The sequence below is a fragment of the Diabrotica virgifera genome, chromosome 7, assembly GCF_917563875.1.
Source record: "Diabrotica virgifera virgifera chromosome 7, PGI_DIABVI_V3a".
NCBI classification, from domain to species: Eukaryota; Metazoa; Arthropoda; class Insecta; order Coleoptera; family Chrysomelidae; genus Diabrotica; species Diabrotica virgifera.
Window position 1 is genome coordinate 119,056,605 of NC_065449.1, and position 17,845 is coordinate 119,074,449.

Consider the following 17,845-nt stretch of genomic DNA (forward strand, 5'->3'; position numbering starts at 1 on the left):
GTCTCTTATTTACTATTATACCAACTCCTTCCTTTGCTCTTTGTCCCTGCGGTACTCCTGAATAATAAAGACTATATTCCTCATTTAGATTTATGTGCCCTCCTCCTACCTTTTTTGTTTCACTTATTCCCATTATTTGGATACCCATTTTTTCCATTTCTTCAGTTATTTCTATTTCCTTTCCATTTAGAGAGGTCACGTTCCATGTTGCTATTCCTATTTGTTCTGATTCTTCATTTACAAAACTAGTATTTGATTTTCCATTATTGTTATTACTACTACTACTACTATTTATACTACCTATACTACCAATATTTCCACCACCCATCCTATTTCTATTATTATGTTTAACATTTGAACTCCTAAACCTAATCTTATCACTAATCGAGTCTATACTTTTATTTTCATTGTCCAGTGTATTCGTAATTTCCTTGTTTTCTGATCCTTGTCTGGCATCTACTTCGTCTCTTCTCTGTCGCTCTGCTAGTTTTTTGGACTCGCTACCTCCACTACCTTTTCCTCATTGTAGTTCCATCTCCATTCCTTACCATCCACTGTAATTTTGTTGTACCCAATTTTCACTGTTTTTCCTTTATCTCTCATTTCCCTTGCTTTGTCTCTTAGAGATTTCATTTTTTCTCTCTCTTTTTTTGTAAGGTCCTCTGTTATCCATATTTTCTTGGGTTCAACATTCTTTAGTTTGTTCCTATTTCGTAGAATGGCTGTTTTCTCTGTTTCGTTTCCTAGTTCTATTAAGCATGTTCTTATTCCAATCTTACACGCTCTTTTAATATTAATATTTACACCTAAATGTTTTCCAATCATATTTGTTGCTCTTTCTTTCAGTGTTGCTGAATCGTCAGTATCAATTTCTAACCCACTAATAATTAAATTATTTTTCCTTTTGTCTTTGTCCATTATTTCTATTGTTCGTTGGAGTTCTTTTATATCTTCTGTTATCTTTTTATTTTCTTTTTTAAACAATTCATTTTCTTCTATCAAATCTTGTCTTTCCTTAGTCCATTCATTTTTCGTTTTTTGGATTTCTAGTTTTATAATATTTATTTCTTCATTATTTTGTTTTATTTCTTCTTTTAGTTCTTTTATATCACTTCTGGTCTTCTTATTTTCTTCCTTCATTTCTGTTTTTAAGTTATTTATTTCTGTTTTAATCTCCTGCTTCAGTTCTGCTAATATGTTCTTTATTTCATCCATTTCTTGCTTTTCCTTATCGTCTTTTTGGGGTGGTGTTCTTATTGTTGACTTACTTTTCTTAAATGCTTCCTCTTTGTCAAACGAATTATCATGCTACAAAATTCAAATATCTTTATTTTATTTTTCTACGACTTTGTTCCAAAACGAATCGTTTTAAAGTTATAAGCAAAGATACTTTAAGACATTTTTTACCAGTCGTATATCATACAAAATTCAAATATCTTTATTTTATTTTTCTACGACTTTGTTCCAAAACGAATCGTTTTAAAGTTATAAGCAAAGATATTAAAAAAAAATCGATGTTTTCGAAATTTTTAAATATTTTAATTTTTTTGTTAATGTTCCGGGCATATTTGAGAAGGAGCATAAGTCAATTATTATTACTGAAAGTGTCACCTAACTTTATCTGCAAAAATCCGAATGCCACCTCTCACATCCAGAAATAGACGTTTGTTCGCAGATCCTTACTGGTCTGTATTAGCATTGATTATAGACACGGATCCGTGTCTATAATCAATGGTATTAGGTAAATACACGAGCGACACGAGCGTGTCAACCATGTCGTGATTTGGCAATAATCAAATTAATATCGTCTTCAAAATGCGTATTATGTAGAAGGTCAAATTATATACCTTTGGTACCCAATTTTTTGACAAAATTATTGTTATAGCTTATCTTTCTGTTCAATATTGCGCAGGCACGTAGCGTTGTTTGCGAATTAACTGAAATATAATAAAACGTTTTGTTTGCTAAAAAATAGTCCTAATCCAGGTTTCGACCGATAAGAGCTATTTTATGAATATATTTAATGTGTAAGATGGTGGTATTGTTGACTGTTAATTTAAATATCAAATAGTGACTATTGCGGATGCAGTGTATTTGGCCTACAAAACAAAGAAAACTCTTTGAGTTACTGTCAAGCTTTTGAATTTGTTTTAATTATTTTTTTAGCAGCAACGAAGGTTCAATGGTATAGCATTGAAAAGCTTATTTTCTCCAAATTAAAAAAATGATTGTCACGTCACACAACAGCAAACCATTAAATAAATAATTTAATAAAATTTGTAAAAATATTAGCAATATAATTAATTTGCAAACACAGTTATGCAAAATCCAGTTATCTATACTAAGTTCACAATCAAGATGCACTAGAAATAAACAAACCAAGACACTTTAATTTTACCAGGAGCACTCTCGAATCTTGATTTACAATGTATAAACTTTGTAAATCATGATTTGGGATTTACACAATGTACAAATATTGTAATTCATGATTTGGAGTGCTCCTTGTAACATTCAACGTGTCTTGGTTTGTTTATTTCTAGTGCATTTTGAAATAAACTGAACTATAGAATAGACTGAACCGAATAAATATCGTCGGGAAAACCAACCAAATAAATAGTGCAGTCACTGAAGGTTTTCACCTTTGATTTCGTTAAACCTCCATCGATTTTCATGAAAATTGGTGAGTAATTAGAGGATACCTCAAGGAACAAAGGTGACATGATGTTAATTTGCGCTTTTAGCCTGGGGGTGGATGTCACCCATTCTCGGGGGTGAAAATTATTTTATTAAAAATAATACCTTAAGTCGATAGAGGGACAAATTATAAGCAAAATTTGTTATATAAAGTTATTAAAATAAATCAACACTTTTGGAGTTATTAAAGACCAAAAATGTTATTTTTTCTTAAAAAAATGCATGTTTTAAATCGGTTTTTCACGTATAAATCAAAAACTCTAAGTTTTTACAAAAAAGTTATTATTACTGAAATTAAAGATAATAAAAAATTGAATACATTCCTCACATAAAGAACTAAACTAATGTTAGTTCAAAGTAAGTTATTGGCAATTGAATGTGTATTTTTTTCGACGGGTACTCAAACCTAAGTATTCAAGCTTAAATAACGGGAAAACGATGCAATGTATAAAATATTCCTGCTAAGCATTTGCCAAAGTATTTTGGAATACCTATCAAATGAGCTTCAGAACAAGGTAATAGCGTCAAAATTAAGCAAGCTATAATAAAAATAAAGGAACAGTTTCGATTTTTTTAAGAAAAAGTGAAAAATAAAACATACTTAACATACGGCATTTCCACAAAAATTAAAATTTATAGTAATCCTTAGAAAAACTTCTTTATATTAGCATAAGTAATGTGTTCGATAATTTTGACCGGTTTAGAATGCATGTTTTTGAAAAAAAGATATAATTAAAAAATCATAATTTTAAAAATTATTGTAATTCTCATATTCTTTTGATAATAACTCCAAAAATACTCAATATACGTAAAAAATTATACAAAACCAAATTTTAGTTGTTTCTGTGCCAAATGTTTTACCTGTTTTACTGTTTCTATAGGGTAAAAGATAATTGAGATGGAAACGTTTAAATCTTAAATTTTGGTGTGGGAACCATGCAACCGGAGTCATTTAACCTTTTATTTTTTAAAAAATAAGGGGTATAAAAAATTATGTTCAACGTGCTTAAATAGCACTTGAGTTAACTTTCAAACAGTTTTTAGATGAACCTGATATCGTAAAAACGAACGGAGTTATTAAATAAAAACAATAACATTTTTTGGAAAAATTTTTAAAAGATAAATTTTGAAAAAATTTTGGAGCATTAATTTTAATGCTATCAACAAGTTCAAGTACTCATTTAATAGATATTTTTAAGTAATTTGAAAAATTATTAGGATTATGTTATAGAATGCATCAATTTCCCGTTATTTCAGCTTGAATACTTAGAGTTTTTTACTCGCCGAAAAAAATATACATTCCATTACCTATAACTCACTTTTAGTTAACACTAAAAGGTTTTTGTAGTAATAAGTTTATTGCATTTTTTATTAGCTTCAATTTTGATAATAATAACTTTTTTGTAAAAACTTACAATTTTTGAGTTATTGATGAAAAATTGGTTAAAAACATGCATTTTTCTCAAGAAAAATTAAAATATTTTATCTTTAATAACTCAAAAAGTTTTGATTTATTTTAATAACTTTATATAACAAATTTTGCTTGAAATTTGTCCCTCTATCGAATTATGGTGTTATTTTTTATAAAATAATTTTCACCCCCGAGAAGGGGTGGCATCCACCCCCAGGGTAAAAGCGCAAGTTGGCACCATGTCACCTTTGTTCCTTGAGATATCCTCTAACCACTCACCGATTTTCATGCAAATCGATGTAGGTTCAACGAAATCGGAGGTAATAGCTCCTATCCACCTTCAGTTACTCCACTAAAAGTGGGACGGTAAATACGAAATAGATAATAACTGTGGATGTAAAGTAAGTATCACTACCACAGGGCAGTTCTTGTTCCTTGTACCTCAGAATCCCTAGATACTTCGTAGTAAGTCCTAGGTTTTCACACAACATGACCGGCAGTAGAACCGATAGTAATATTCTAACTCTTAGTGTAACTTCGATTGACATATATTTTCACTAATTTTAAGTAATTTTTGACAAACCTTCGGCCATAACTTTTTAACCTAAAATGACATCAAAACCGGAAATAAAAATTGTAGCTCGACATTTCAATAGGCGATGATGATACATCACATAATATCGCTGTCCCGGTCAAACAATGACGCAACTACAAAAGTGTAACTTTTCAGGAGAGCCAAAAATATAAAATTATTTTACTTAATACCTCATGCAATGAAGCATAATGGAGATACTGGATTAGTATTGCAGTTATACTTGGCCACCGTGATATCAGGTGATATACTGTAACTCTACTACACATTCGAAATGAATTCTTAATTTTTCATCCCTAAATTTGATCCCCAATTGCAATTACGTCATTGTTGCCACAGTCATTTTATGGTAACAATTACGTAATTGCAATTGGGAATCAAAAGGGATGAAAAATTAAGAATTTAGAATTTAGTTTTAGAAAGAAAAATTTAGAATTTAGTGTTAAAGATAATATCTTTAAAACCAAATTCTAAATTTTCATATAATATTCTCAATAATTTCCACAAACATACTCATTTTGTAAAATTTTTGGTTATCTAGCTAGTTCTGAAAGGTGGCGTGGAAATAAGGGCAAAAAGTCATTGAAAAGGTTTATTAAACAAATTGAAAATTGTAGTAAAAGCAAAAATTTATAATAAAAAGAAACTTAAAAATAAAATTGAAATTACAAAAAAAGTATTAACGAAAAATTGAATCGTAAAAGGCTTTACAATATCCAGGAATTACGTTTTGAAAGCAATTGTTTCAAATCTTTTAGTTTGTTATCACCTAAAGGAATTTTTGAAGAGTAAGCCCTACGCAGCTGGCATTCTGATGAAAACTATTCGGACGAATTTCGACTCTGTCTTTTTTGGCAAACATCAACTTTCGTCCACGTTGGTTGTTTATAACTGTCTTTATACAGGAAGTAATCTTTCCCTTTTAAGATTTAAAGTAACATTACTTCAGTTATCATTAAGTTGACATCCGGTCCATTTCATTGTACAGCGCTTTTACATCGTAAAACTCGGTGAAATCCATTTCTTTAACCGTTAAAGGAGCTCCTGATTTTAGCATTCCTCATTAATTCCTTCTTGACTAAGAGAGCATTACCGAGTATTGGTGTTTGGGGATCTTGGTGTATATTTATGTCTGCTTCTTCTTCTTTTGATGATGATGATACCTCAGTAGTGGAAGGATGATATGTAGTGCAAAATGCACTTACGTCAATGTTGCCCCACAATAAGGAGAAATCCAGACGAAAAATGACACAGAATACAGTTACGTCAAGGTTTCAATAACATAAAATACAATTGCGTCAATGTAGTACCGTAGGTACAAGCACACACTCGACTTATCGAAGCACAACTGTACATTATATCATTGTTTCTCCGGAGTCGGCTGATTTTTAAACTATGACGCATCTGCTCCCTGGTGGCTAAAATCTGAACAATACGTCTGACAATGATCTGCCGAATGGGGTAACCAAGTTTGGACCCAGTGACGACATAAACTCATTTTCTATAAATTTTCAGTTACGTCAATGTTCCACCGGGACAGCGATATGTACTATTTCTACTACTACATATAATGTGGCACTTTCAGTTCATCATCATCTTAAGTGGCTCAACATTCCGTTTGGATATTGGCCTGCTCGCAAAGAATTCGCCACTTCTGTCGATTTCTGGCAACTTTTCTCCTTTTTCTAACCCCTAGAATCTTTCTTGGTCTTCTTCTACATCATAAATCCATCTTTTTCGTGTTCGTCCTCTATTTCTTGTGCCCTCTGGTTTTGAAAAAGTTAAGTTCTTAGTGTATTCGTGATCTGGCATTCTAGAAATGTGTCCAGCCCATCTAAGTTTCTGCACTTTAACGAATTTCACAATATCTGGATCGGTGTATATCTGATAGAGTTCAAAGTTGTATCTTCGACGCCATAGCTCATTTTAATTTACGGACCCAAAAATTTTTTTACGAATTTTTCTCTCAAAAATACCAAGAAGTCTTTCATCATTTTGAGATAAGGTCCACGTTTCAGCCCCATATATCCAAACCTGTATTATTAAGGTCTTATACAGGGTGTCCCGAAAAGATTGTTCATAAATTATACCACAGATTCTGGGGTCAAAAATAGGTTGATTGAACCTCACTTACCTATACACAATAGTGCACACAAAAAAAGTTACAGCCCTTTGAAGTTACAAAATGAAAATCGATTTTTTTTCATATATCGAAAATTCTCAGAGATTTTTTATTGAAAATGGACATGTGGCATTTCTTGGCAGCAACAACTTAAAAAAAAATTTAAGTAAAATTTGTGCACCCCACAAATGGTTTTGTTCCATTAAACCCCCCCAAACTTTTGTATACGTTCCAATTAAATTATTATTGTGACACCATTAGTTAAACACATTATTTTTAAAACTTTTTTGCCTCTTAGTACTTATTTGATAAGCCAGTCTTTCTCGAGATATTTTGAATATTTGTCGAATCCACCACATATTTGTATATGGTTAGGTACGATTTTAGAGACCTGTTAATAATCTGAAAATTTATTTATAATTTACATTTTTAGGTATATTTTGAAAAAGAAGCTACATCTCGATAAAAGGTGACTTATGAAAAAAAGACTAAGAGGCAAAAGCTTTAAAAACACTGTGTTCAACCAATGGTACCCCAATAATAGTTTAATTGGAACGTACACAAACATTTGGGGGGTTTAAAGGAACAAAACCCCCATAAATTTTTTACGTAAATATATTGAAAAAGAAGCCGCATCTCAATAAAAACTGGCTTATCGAAAAAATACTAAGAGGCAAGAAAGTTTTAAAAACGTTGTGTTTAACTAATGGTACCACAATAATGAATTAATTGGAACGTACATAAAAGTTTGGGGGGGTTTAATAGAACACAATCCCCATAAATTTTTTATGGGCTGGACAAATTTCACTATAATTTTGTTTTAAGATGCTCCTGCCATAAGAATGATACATGTCCATTTTCAATAAAAAATCTCTAATAGTTTTCGATATATTGAAAAAAATCGATTTTCATTTTGTAACTTCAAAGGGCTGTAACTTTTTTTATGAGCACATTTGTACCAAGGTAAGTTAAGTTCAATCGAACTATTTTTGACCCCAGAATGTGTGGTATAATTTATGACCAATCTTTCCGGGACACCCTGTATATCGTATATATAAGAATAAAAATAAAAATTAATATAAATTATATAAATTTTAAAAACACCTTCTGTTACATCTTTTTAATCTGAAGTGATATAAAAACCTTCTTCTTCTTCTTCTTCTTCTTCTTCTTCATCTTTTTGTGTAGACTCTGTCTGTTTTTCAATGTCTCTCCAGTAAGCTGCCATTCCATCGTTTTCGTGGTCTTTCCACTGATCGTCTTCCTATTGGGAAACCGTCTCTCGCCGTCCTTACTACTCTATTTGTTGTCATTCGGCTAATAAGGTCGTTCCATTCTACTCTTCCGTTTTTCACCCAGTTATTAATGTTGTCAACCTTGCATATCTGTCATATATATGTGTCTTACCATCGGTTTTTCGAAGTGTTTTCATCTCTGTTGTTTCTAGCAATTTTTTTGTCCTTTCTGAATCATGTCGTGTTTCTGCCGCGTTTGTTTCTAGACAATAAAACTACTTCCGGCTCTAACTCAGGAACCGAATGTCCGAGGTTAAATTGCTCACCTTTAATACCATCCCTGAGTTATAAGATCTCACTCGACGCCTCATTTGTCATTCTATCAATTCTAATAACGTAGGAGTTATATTGGCGGACAGACAGCAGACAGGCGAAGGGACAGACATATATGACTCTGGAAGTATATTTGTTTTTATTTTGTCTTCTTCTTCTTCTTGTGCCACTCCTATCGGAGATTGGAAATCATCAAGGCTACCCTGACTTTGTTTACAGCTGACCTAAAAAGTTCATTAGTGGTGCAGCCAAACCACTCTCTCCAATTCCGCATCCACGACATTCTTCTACGGCCTGGATTCCGTTTTCCTTCTATTTTTCCTTGCATTATATTTTGAAGTAATGCGTATTTATGACCTCTCATCAGGTGACCCAAATACTAGAGTTTTCTTCGTTTTATCGTTAATAAAATTTCTGGGTCTCTTCCTATCCTTCGTATTACTTCAAGATTTGTGATTCTTTCAACCCAACTTATCTTCAGCATTCGACGGTAGCACCACATCTCCAAATTTTCAATATTTTTTATGTTGTTCTGTTTGAGAGTCCAGGCCTCTACACCGTATAATAGCGTGTTAAATACGTAGCCACTTAGCATTCTTAATCGTAGAGGGATGCTTATATCTCTGTTGCAGAAGAATTTTCTCATCTTTATGAAGGTGGCCCTGGCAATTTCGATACGTTTTTTTATTTTATTTTGTAAGGTTCGTTAAATAATAATCGACTTTAAAAATTACTTCCGGTTGCAATTCTAAAACCGGAACTTCAGAGTAAAATGTCTCACCTCCAACACCATCTTTGGCGATAAGATTTCATTAGACACCTCATTTGTCATTATATATTATCTAATGATGGAGGAGTTATGTTTACAAAGTTCCTAGGACAAACGGATAGAAATAATTCAACGTTTTCACATTTTTTTTTCAAAATGGGTGAAAACAATATTTTTTATAATGGCAATTAATACGTCCTATCTTAAACTGAGTTTGGTAATAAATAATGAAACTCTCAATAAACTAAAATCAACAAAAACTGCGAAATATTCAACTTACTAACTTCTGCCTTCTACTAGTGCCTCTTATAGGTATCTCTTCTACTTTTTCTCTTTTCTTCTATTTATTTCTGCGTTCATTTCACTTAGTACAAAACAACTTAGTGTAGAACATTCCTTATTCGGCCATCTAACTTATACATAAGATGTTTCGGTATACCTTCATTTTAAAGGCTTAAATTTTTTTCATTTGTGACTTTATTAGTCTCCAGCTCTCCAATCTATAGAGAAACCTGGAGATCATGTAGCAGCGTGTTAATCTGAGTTTAAGTTTTAATTTATTTTTTTTTATTAAAGATAATTCTTAGCTTGTAGAAGATAGTTCTGGATTTTCCAATGTGTATTTTTAATTGTTTGCTTTATATCCAGTCCTCAATAACACTAATACCTAAAGCGAGTAGTCGGAGTAGTATCGTTTGCGTCTATTCGAGTTATATATAGTTTAACGTTACTTCCGTCGATGCTAATGACTATTTCCGTTTAATCTTCTTTGAAGTTAAATTCAGATAAGTTTTAACTCCATTCCTAGTCACATCTTCACGAATTCAACTAACTCCAAAATTATTTCTACATTATTGGGAATTTCATTTTCAGCAGATTGACCGACCGAGTCAAAAGCTCTCTTGAAGAAATATAAAGACCGATTATTAAAATATATCTCTAAATCTTTGAACCATGGCCTAAAAACGGCATAGGGCTTTTCCGGTTCGAATGTTGTTCCTGAAACGAAATTGTGATTCTCCTAAGCCCAGCATATTAAAGCCAGCCCAGGCCCAGCAGACGCCGAGACCATGCGTGGACAGTTTTGTAAAGCACAGTTAGAGGCGAGGTACCGTAAATTGAATCCACTTTAGGTACCGTACCGTAAATTGAATCCACCAGTCCATGCACTCGCCGGTCCCACGTAGGAAGGTTTGTCAAGCACAGTTTTCGTGAGTCGTGGCTCGCATGTCCCACTTATGTATACCTTAAATGTGTACCTTAAAAACTATGCATCTAACTAAAAAACTATATTAGACATTTTTGTATGTTATAGAAAACAAAGAGACACTTGCTTTCATAAATCTTTTAGTTATAATACAAAACGAGATATGGTAGGTGAAAATAGTTTGTTTTTTAGTACATTCTCAAATTGGTGTAATCAACTTGAAATAACAGGGAGACGGTAGATTTTAGGTGTATAATGCTACTAATACCTTTTGCAGTGCTTGAGAAGACCTTTAAAATGAGCTGTATTAAAGGTCCATTCAGTTAAATCTAAGCGAGATATCCTGCAAACAAAATGGATAACTTATGTATTTTAAGAAAAAATGAGAAGTAATTTTAACTCCCATCCACCAAAATGTAAATGCATCCTTTCCTTCCACAATACCTTTTATTGTGGTGTTACTTTTATGTTCAAAAAGTTGGACGGGTTTAAAATGAATGGTTTTTGAAAAAAGGATCAAATTATAGAGCTCATTTTTAAATTTTCTTAAAAATCTTCGTTTTTCTCCATGTAACTTGAAAATGATAAGAGATACAGTAATGAAAAATAAAAAGGAAATTTTTATGTGAAGAAGCCCTACATTTATGTGTGTTATATTTTCTCGTATCTCTTATCTTTTTCGAGTTACATGGAGGAAAAGGAAGATTTTTAAGAAAATTTAAAAATGCGCTCTGTAATTTGATCTTATGTTTTTCAAAAACCATTCATTTTAATCCAGTCCAACTTTTTGAACATAGAAATAACACTATCATAAAAAGTATTGTAGAAGAAAACGATGTATTTAAATTCTGATGAATGAGGGGATAAATATACTTCTCATTTCTTCTTAAAATACGTTAGTCATCAAATTTTTTGCAGAATATCTCACTTAGTTTGAATGCCATCGAAATTTAGTATTGCTCATTTTAAAGGCCTTTTCAAGCAATACATAATACAAAAGTTATTAGTATCATTATACACCTAAAATCGACAGTGTCTCTGTTATTTCAAGTTGAATACACAGATTTGAGCATGCAGCAAAAAAACTAACTTTTCTTACCTACCATATTCCTCTTTGTATTTTAACCAGAAGATTTATGAAGGAACGAATCTCTTTGTTTTTTTATAACCTACAGAAATATATTATGTTAAATAGTTTTTTTGTTAGATGCAGATGATTTGAGGTACTCGCAAAAATCCGTTCGAAAAGGTGTCATTTTTCAATGAAAATGGCCAATTTTCAACTACGAATAACTCAAAAATTATTGAGTTTTCAAAAAATGAATATGAAACAGTTTTTGCTTAGAATTAGGTTCTCTAGCATCTTCCGTGGCTATTTTAACCAAAACATTTTTCACCCTCGAGAAGGGGTGGGAACCACCCCCAAGATAAAAGCGCACATCGGCATAGGGTAGACTTTGTTTTTGAGCTATTCCCTACTTCCTGTGAAAATATCAAGTAAATCGATGTAGTAGGATGGAATTCGGAGCCAAATACCCTCATTGACTGCCCTATTATGAATTTTTTATTATGTTGAACAATTATTATACTACAACCTGTATCAGAGTGAGTTTTTTTATAAAATTTTATAAAATTCTCCTTTCACAGAGACAGTTGTCATACTCCTCCGGTACGTATAAAGGGAGGAAACTATGTAATATAAAATATAATGTAAATTTCTAGGTTCCTACCAATAATTTTACATCTCTACGAGTTTCACCTTTTTTAGTCCACAACGTATTATGTTTTGCATCTTTTGCGTTATTTTGCTGGTTCTTAGCGCACTCATCACTGTATGAAAGTATATTACAGAAATATTGAATATTGTAGTTACGAAAAACCGCAGAATAAAACTAATCTCATACAATAAGTTTTGAAACAATGTAATTATTACTTTATCACACATAAATATAATACATTATGTAATAACGTGTGATTTTCATAAGTTTTTAATATCATTATGCTTATAATAACAAAGCGGTGATTCAAAACATCATAATGATATATTTGAAATATTTAAATCTGCTGTTTTAAATACGTTTAAATCACGTAATAAAAATAAAACAAAAATAATCACAAAGTGCAAGGTTATTTATTTATCTCGGGAGGTAAAATTCTAAAAATGATATCCAATTGTCCTAATATTCAATTTTTATACCCATGCTAAACAATAAAAAATCACGTCCTAGTGTAAAATTCTAAAACAGATAGCCAAAAATTAGTAACGGAAACAACTGGAATAGTTAAAATATGCCAAGCCAACCTACTTTAAATATTAGGTATAGTATAGGGGAGTGCATATAGACTTTCACTTCGGAACAAATCAAACAAGATAGAACTTTTTGTAATTTCATTGAGAAATGTTTAATAAACAACATATCAAAAAGTTCTACTCGAGAAGTGGGTGCTTCATTTTTTATTAAACAAATGAACTACGAAATTAGACGTTTTTTTAAATAATTTCGAAAATATAAATTATAGAAAAAAAACTGACTTGACCATTGAAAAATTCAGGAAATTTTACAAAAAAACCTTATATAAAGAATTTGGTAAAATTAAATCTGTATCTTCTATAATTTTTTAGTTGTAACGCTAAAGTCACCCTTCTCACAAACATTGGCGCACTGTAAACTAACGTACGGCGAAGTGCATGGTTGAGTTATTTTAATGTAATTCTTTAACTAATGGATCAAATGAAATTTTACAAATTGAATATGAAAGAAGAATAATTAAGCTATCTTATGGTTATATTAGAAAGAAGTAAAATGTATGGGCATAACTACGATGTGGGCGGAAAGTGAGCCTTACATGAATTTTGTTTAAAAATTATTTAAAAATGTGTAACTAATACAATATTCCTTTTAACACTAATACAGTTTTTCTTATAATACTCTCAGTATTGCATAACTTACCTTTCAAGCATCTTGCTAAATGATGTTTCATTCAAACAAATCTCAAAAATTTAATTCAAATGATATGACGTCTCAAAAAATGTAATTTTTGAAATCTTCGTAGTTTTATAGAATTACCAGCACTTTAAGACGGTATTACTCAAGTCTGAACAGATCTATTACAGTTTTGTAAGTGTTTTTTTTAAGCTTACGATGTAGTCTCTAAAATTCACTAAATTATTTTACTTTAGATATGAAATAAACTATTTCTATTTAAGAAAATTAAGAAAGGTAACAAAAATGTAATACAAAAACCGAAAATTACCAGCTAAAAAAATGTTTGTACAAAGTGATCAAAACTTTTTTCTGTAAAACTTACCTAAAATACATTTAACAATAAACTTCAACAATAATAAATGTTCAGCAAAAAAGATTTTTTTTAGCTTTTATACAGTATGTCTGCGTAACTAGGAACCTATTGATAACTTTTTTATTATCAGTTTTACGAAAAAAAGTTATTCTTTATAAAATACTCTGCATCGTATATAGTCTCAGATGCAATCATCAAATATCAAATTTAATTAATGTTATACGAGGTATGTCAAAAAATATGAATTTCACTCAAGAGTAAAGTACCATCACATTTTATAATATCGAAAATTGTTATTAAGAAAAGTTGTTTGGAATTAAAAAATTTGTTTTAGTGTTCAATTACATACTTCTTATTAAAATATTGTGAATAATAAAGGCACTTAACTCTAAAAAAAATTAATATTTTTTACATACCTCGTATAAAATTAAAAAAGTTTGATGTATGTTAAATGTTTGATGTATCTTAGATTTTAGACCAGAGAGAGCATTTTATAAAAAATAACTTTTTTCGTAAAAGTGATAATAAAATAGTTATCATAATTCATAAAAGTTATCATTAGAATGATGTAATTGTATATTTAGACATAGTTTCTAATTTCAAACAACTTTTCATCATAGCATTTTTTGATATGCTGGAATATAAAGGTACTTTACTCTTTAACGAAATTCATATTTTTGACATAACTCGTATAAAATTGATAAAATTTGATATCTGATGGTTGAGTTTTAGATTTTTGACTATTCAGAGCATTTCATTAAGAATAACTTTTTTTCGTAAAATTGATAATAAAAAAGTTTTCCATGTGGTTCCTAGCTACGCAGACATAGTGTATAAGAGCTTCTGTATAAGAATTTTCACATTGTAATGCCATATTCGGATTCAGCATAATCAAAAACAAAATAGAAATATATTTGATCAAAGTAAAATGATTAATTTAACGATATTTTAAAAATTATTTATACAAAATAATTATTATTGTTTAAATAATTAATAAATAATTAGCGGCCAAAAGTGCGAGCAGAACTTTTAACTTTAACATGTATATAAACTAACAAAAAAAGTTTTCGAAAAATATAAGCTTGTTTGAATTTTTCCGAAACAATGCATATTTTCGTTCTAATTGCACTCCCCTAGTATAAGATAGCAACAAATATAAAAAATTATAATATGCGAGGCAATGAAGGAGTAAAAAGCCCATATCCTACCAATTTCTTTGCAGTTGGATGGATCTAAATCAAATTTGTTGAATTCGATTCGTAACAACGTAAGGAAACATTGCGAATAAAAATGATGATAACGAACTGAAAATTGTATTATTGATCAGGAAAAATGCATTTTCCAAAATGCATTTTAAAGTGATAAAAAATAGTAAATTTTTTTGTAATTCGTAAATACCTACATAATTGACGGAAATGAGTTCAATATTATTACTCCGGCGATTTTAAAGTCACTGACTACGAGTATCATGTCCGCCATAGTCACCGAGACACTTGGTGCCCAGGACGCACTGATTCTCTATCGAATTTTCATAAAAATTCAGGAGACGACTGTCCTCTTAGCTACAGGTGCCTCGGATCGCGACAAATATTCGTCTTCAGCGATGCCAAAAACTTCCAAGTAACGAGTTTGCATGGACTTTGTATCGAATTTTCACAATACTCCCGAGGACTTTTGTGAAGAGGAGTTTTGGAGACGGATGGGCCCGTCTACAAAATGAGACTAATGAGTTTGCACTGATTTTGTAATTCTATTAAAAATTATAACAATTAATTAATAATTACATCAGTTACGCTACCTTATTAATAAATAAATTACTAATAAATGGCCAATTAATTACATTCATTACCATTTATTTTGTTAAGAGATAACAAAAATGTAATAAAATATCATTACTAGTATTACTTAAAAACATTATGTAATTGTAATTAGCTAATTAAACATTTAAATAAATAATAATATATAAAACTAATTACAATACTATTCCCTAATTGGAAAATATGAATGACCAATAACTAGTCAAATAATATTCCAACAAAAACTTATGGCTTCTATCTGAGTAATTAATGTGTAAGACAAATATAACGCATTTTGTAAATTTGAAAAATATTCTCACAGATTTTTTATCACATTTTTAAAACTTATCAAAATATTTTAATTGATTTTATTTTTTTAAATACTTAACCAGACTCTTAGCTCTTTTAGAAAGAATCTGGCAGACAATACCCTTCTTTCTTTCACCTCACAGAAGTTTTATGCTGCGTTTTATGGATCTGTTCTTTAAATGGGGATAAATTTTATTAAGCATATATTATTAAAGCTAACAGGTTTGTGATATACTCAGTAAAAGTAATAAAGTACGGTGCCAGCCACCGTAGGAACAAGACGTACCAGCAGCGGAGCGGAAAGCAGTGAACACGACCGACGAAGTGGGAGTGGCGTGATTGTGAACTTTTTAGTTCAGCTGTGAATGTAAGCACAGCAACCATAGATAAATAATATAGTATTACCAGATAGATAGGCAACTCACTGTAAAAATTTGGTTCCTTACGCCATTTGCGAGCGATGTGTTAACTAATCACCATTTGGCGGGAAATTCAAATGGACAAGCATTAATTTTATCCGTTTAGCGCCTCTTGCGGGCAATTTCGTTACTAATTAAAATATCTTTATATTTTACAAGAAATAATCTCACCTATATTATTAAAATAAAATACCAAAACTTACTAAGCTTGTTAAAGTATTTTATTTAAATAATATCTAAGTAATACTCATAAATTATTCGGAATTCTCAAGTTGCAAAATATGTTATTTTTGCTGTCAAATTTAGTAAGGAAAAGGGATATAAAAAAGTTAGACCATTTTTTTCTAAATATATGTACGTGTATTTATTCGTTGTTTCAGATAAAACAGTTATAAACTAATTACTATTTACCATTTACCTATGCATTTTCTAACTTTTTTATGATTTGTACACAACAATAATAAATCATGTTTATTTTTTTTATTAACACAACACCAAAGTTCTTTCGCAACTAAAACAAAACTACACACTACACTTTATAAACGAAGGATAAGGAACCAACTGAAATTGAAATTACTAAGAATAAATCGTTACAGATAATACAATAAAAACTGTAAACTAATAGAAAATTATTTGTACTTGCACTAACTCTAGCTGTCATTACTTTTGAAGAATTGACAATCGAGTTAAGCCTCGTTTGATTATTTTATTTGTGACATTCAGGTATGGTGTTTTAACATAAATGATTGGTTAAAGTCTTCGTGAGCGAGAAAGGCTGTCGTTTCTCTTTATTTAGCTGAGCGGTGTGGAAGTGGTGGGGGAAATTCCCCAATTTTTCCATATGAGATTCCGGGGCATGACAGCAACAGTCAAGAGCTTCTCACTCTTTGAGGCGGTCAGTCAACGAGGAGTCGACGGAGAATAGTTGACAATTTTGCTAAATCAGCTTATATGATTGGAGAAAAAATAAACAAAAATTTAATTCCAGCTTCAGATATCGATACTTTTAGCAGACAAAAACTTAAAAATAATTGGCAAATGTATTACAGAGAATGTAATACTGGCTCAAATTTTGCTCATTGTAACCCTAGGATATTATCAGGGAGATGGTTTTACACAGAATATAATAGACATTTTATAAAGACCATTAATCGGCTGAGAGCCAATCATGCTCTTACGCCATCTTACATGCATTGAATCGGCTTGTCAGACACTCCTAATTGTACTTGTGGCAAAATCGGAGATCTAACACATGCCATATTAGAATGTCATTTACAAATAAATAATATAAACGACCTTTATAAGGAATTAAAAAATTTAAAATATTTTTTCCAATAAATCTTAATACTTTAATATTTACAAATGATATGGAAAGTCTTCATCTCATTTATAAACATGTTAAATTATGTAAATACAAGCTGTAAATGTAATATATACCTACTAACTAGGCTTAATTTGTTAATGTGGTTTGAAAAAATTAAAAAAAAAAAGAAAAAAATATATAAAAAACACATTATTTTACTATAACAAAAAAAAATAAAAAAAAATAAAAAAAATGAAACAAAAATAAAAAAGAAAAGAAAAATAAAAAAAGAAAGTAAAAAGTGTTTTAGCACAAATTAAAATATATATTAAAAAACACAGTAAAATAATAAAAA

At 30.5% G+C, this 17,845-nt stretch overlaps 2 protein-coding genes across 4 annotated transcripts in view; both read right to left on the reverse strand.

Moving 5' to 3' along the window:
* The window catches only part of LOC126888032 (chitooligosaccharidolytic beta-N-acetylglucosaminidase), a 359,195-nt gene that overhangs the window by 333,483 nt on the left and 7,867 nt on the right, over window positions 1–17,845 (reverse strand). The gene's annotated exons all lie outside the window — the stretch shown is intronic.
* The window catches only part of LOC114328838 (ATP-binding cassette subfamily G member 4-like), a 405,691-nt gene that overhangs the window by 114,726 nt on the left and 273,120 nt on the right, over window positions 1–17,845 (reverse strand). The window lies entirely within an intron of this gene.